The sequence below is a fragment of the Mastomys coucha genome, unplaced genomic scaffold (assembly GCF_008632895.1).
Source record: "Mastomys coucha isolate ucsf_1 unplaced genomic scaffold, UCSF_Mcou_1 pScaffold5, whole genome shotgun sequence".
NCBI lineage: Eukaryota > Metazoa > Chordata > Mammalia > Rodentia > Muridae > Mastomys > Mastomys coucha.
Window position 1 is genome coordinate 107,315,542 of NW_022196911.1, and position 4,427 is coordinate 107,319,968.

The window sequence follows — 4,427 nt, forward strand, 5'->3', positions numbered from 1 at the left end:
TCACAAAATAGACTCTCAGAACCCAACACCCTTCGAACATTTCCAACTTAAAGGAGTTCTCTGGCCTCTATGTGCACCCGCACAATATGAATACAAAACTACAGGAATATTCCTACGTACTCACATCAAAAAAGGGGAGAGGTAAAGATAGAATAGGGAAACAGAGGTCCCAGACTAAGTCTATAAGGTTGATCGCTCTGAAAACTTCCCAGGCTGCAGAGAAAATGGTTAATTTGAGCTTTTCTGTAATCCCAATGAGTGAAAACCCAAGTAGATTCTCTTGCTAAATTACACAATCATGGAATGATTTTGTCTCTACTGCCATGTTGACCCTAGGCACCTATAAAATATCCTTAAACACTAGCTAAGAAACTTGAACTTGATACAGAAAGAGTCCCAACTCAAGAAGGATTCATTGTGAAGTTTTCTTTAGAAAAAAATAATTATCAGAAGTCTTCACATTTCCACATAAAAGACTTCATTACATATAAGCTTCACACTGAATAAACATGCTTCATGTTAATTAGAAGCGCATGTCAGAGATCAAGTATTTACTATACTTCTGGTTGACTTTTGTCTGACATTAGATTGCCTGGAGAAGAGAAGGCTGCCCTCAGGCTGAGTTTATGGAATCACTCAACCCATCCAGCTGTTAATTCACACTTAAAGGTGGTTATGCTGTCAACACAGTCTATCAGATGCCTCTTGTATTACAGATAAGGAACTCTTCTTTTGCAAAGACAGAGACGAGAAGAGGAGAGATACCCAATGATGGATGACCTGAGATGAATCACACCTGTTGATTCATCACAATCTGGATCAGAATTTCTAATTTTTCTGATCTATGCTTCTTCATTTGTGTTTACAGCTGCTATATGAAGCTATAACTGAGAGTGTGGAATTAACCACCAATTACCTAAGTCTGAATGATGTTATTTCCCTATTCTGAATAAAAGCCTTCAGAAAAACCTTTCTGTACACAAATTTCCTCAACTGTGGAATAAGAAAACCAATCCCAGCTACTCCATAATTACTTTAAGACTTATTTAGAGAGGATTTCAAATGGGTTAGAGTGGTGTACAATGGTTGCTCATCAAATACAAGCTACTAATGGCATTGCCAGTAGAACACTCTCCATGTTTTTTAGTGTTTCAGTAAGTTTAAACAATGATCAGAACCAAACCAAACCAAACCTAACATAAACAATTTTAAAGATGACCTGAGATGCAACCATTTGTAGAAAACTAAGAGCTGTTGCCATCGGCAGGTAAGTGGTTGATGAACAGTGCTACCAAATTCACTCTGGGCTTTCTGTATTATGTCTCAGGTTTCCTCTCAGCATCACTGTGTGGTAAAAATGGTGCTTTGAAATTCTACTCTACACAGATACATAAGCTTAGCGTATAGTGCCAAGCTGAGGGAGTGCCAGACCTCATACAGGACAACATGCCTGTGTGAAATACCATTGAACATTAAGTTAGAGCCACTGCTTGTTCAACTGTTTTATATCTCATGTAGGCGACTTTCAAACTGCCCAATTATTTCCCAGGAGAGGTCCTGGGAAATGCAAGTTTATGATCCCAAACTGCTCATCACAACTCAAATACAATGTTTTCACTGAATCAGGAAGTACTTCACTGCCTGTGATGTCCAGGTGGTCTTCAAAGGTCGCTCACCTGTGAGGCTGCCAGCCATACTCATGGAAGAGGATGAGAAATGAAATGTGGAATTCATAGTGAATAGAGAAGAACAATTCCATTCCACTGCCCAGTACTGTAGCCAACATCATGTATGTCTCCTAGGTCCTATCCTGTGTTTTGGGTCATGGTCTCTTTTTGTCCTTATTCTTTCCAAGTAAGATAGGCTGGCTGGGCAGTGAAGTCCAAGGATCTACCTGTTTCTACCTCCACAGCACTGGGATTATAAATACAAGCCACCACTTCTTTGCTTGGTAGATTGGTTCTGGAGATCAAATTCAGCTCTTATGCTTGTGTGGCAAGTACTTCATGGACTGAGCCACCTCCCCAGGTCATGGCTAGTAAGTTTGTAATGAATGGTTCTGGAAAGTAGGAAGTGACACTGAGGACCCCACATCTGGCAAGGGTCTTCTTTATTGTATCACCCTGTAGCAGAAGAGTGAGAAAAGGAGAGAGGAAGAAAAGTGGGCCAAAGTTATCCTGCATAGTTAACCACCTCCATATCACCAGTATGCATGCAGGTCAAGTTCCTGTATATGATTACCTTGTAAAGGTCTAGCTGTAATACTGTTATGAAGGTAATTAAATTTGAGTGTGGTTTGGAGGGAATAAATGTCCAGATTATAACATGGATTGTGAGTATTTTGAGATGTTACACACACACACACACACACACACACACACACACACACACACACCACATACCACATACCACACATGAGAGAGAGAGAGAGAGAGAGAGAGAGAGAGAGAGAGAGAGAGAGAGAGAGACTTGTGTGTGCTCAATAAATCAACATTCTCTGTTACTACAAAATATATCAGCAACAATACTGTATTTCATAGACATTTAAAAGTAAAGTTATGAGGTACTGAACAGTAATGTTCGGATGGAGAAAGGGCCCACAAATTTCCACTCCTAGCCGAGAAGTTTCTAACAGTTGATTGCTGTTGGGAGGGAAAGACGAGATTCCTTCAAGGATTCAGTATCTGAGAGCGCATCTGTGCTCCAGTAGATGGTCCTATGCCTGGGCACATACAGGCAGCACTAAGTGGATTTCGTGGATGAAAACAAAAAGAGAGAGAGAGAGAGCACATGAAGGTAGGAGGGAAAAGCCATCTCAGGGTAAAGGGGAAGAACAAAAGGCAAAGTGGTCAAAACACATACTATGTGTGAATGAAGTTCTCAAGTGATAAAATGATGAAAAAGGTAGGTAATGTTTGTCACAATTGTTAAAACGTTCATGATTTCCTCTTGATGCAGCAGTTAATGTTTGAAGCCAGGTTTCTAAATGGATGTTGATGGCTCCGATTCCAACTGAAATAGATTTGTGTCTCAGTGCTACCAAGGATGAATTATGAATCTGAGGGAACATGGTCCAATTTTGCTGCCTGACTCTCTTAGAATACTTATAACACAGATAGATACTCTTAAAGATTTCTGGGATCCCTGCAGCTACCAGTTGTCATGGTTCTTCCTTATTCTACTTCTAATCCTGCCCCCTTTGTTGCTTGCTTGCCCTTCTTGACTGTCTATGCTGTTGCTAGTATATTACACTGATCTAAGTGTCTCTGTGCCCGTAAAAGTTCCGTGTGGGGGATCTCAATGCCCAAGTTGATAGCAGTGAGAGGTGGGTCCTTGGACCAAAGTTAAGTCAAGAGGCTTCACAAGAGATGACAGTGCCCTTGTAGAACAGAACAGAGAGTCCTCACTCTTCCCACCATGTGGGGTTCCGAGAGAAGCCTTCTCCATGGATCAGACACACTCTGGCTTGATCTTGGACTTCTACACCTCTAGAGATAAATTCCTACTTCTGATTAGTCAACTACTTTATAGGACATTGTTAGGACCATGCCAAAAAGGGTATGTAGCTCATGACTTCTCTTCTCAGGATTCCGGTGCAATGTGAATTTACCTGGAAATTTCCAGTGTCCAATTCCTCTCTGTGCCATTGGGAATCTTCCTTTAATGAGTAACTTACCATGGTTTGATCTGTAAGGACTTGACAGTTTAGTTAATGTAATAATTGCTGACCTTGCTTTTCTGGTAATGTTTTTCTTGTCCTTTTCTATGGTATTACATATTTTCTTGACTAGTTCCACAAAGTCGGTGGAAAAGATGGCAATAGTGCTTTCCCACTGAAACAAGAAGAAATTCTAAGAAACAGCATGAAGGCTGTGATCAGGATAATTTATATGTGTGACATGAACCGGGGAAGCCCGTCCATCATGCAGCCTTCTGTTTGTGCTGTTCACAAATTTCATTTTTACTGTTCGAGAATTTCATTTATTCATGTAACATGTGTTGATCAAATCCACCCCTCATCCCTGGCTCTCTAATTTCTTCTCCATCACTATCCATCGTTCCTTGACAACTTCGTGTGCTACTTTTAAAAACCCCACTATGTCCACTTAGTACTGACTGTATTTACATGGATGTCGGATCATTTATAGGAGCTTGGGTGGTCTCTCACAGTCCTCAACCCTGAAGAAAAATGATTCTCCCTCTTCTATAGCCACAGCTTGCCAGTAGCTCCCCAGCTATGGGCGGGGCTTAATTAGCCGTTTCCCTCCCATGCTGGGATAATACTGGTATTAATAATTATTATGAAAATGTCTCTAGTAATTGCTCTTCTATTAGAGGATGAGCATTCTTGGTCCCTATTGCGCCACCTTGTGGTCACGAGACAACACAAGTTTTCCCATGAAGTAAATCTGGTATGGTTTGCGTTT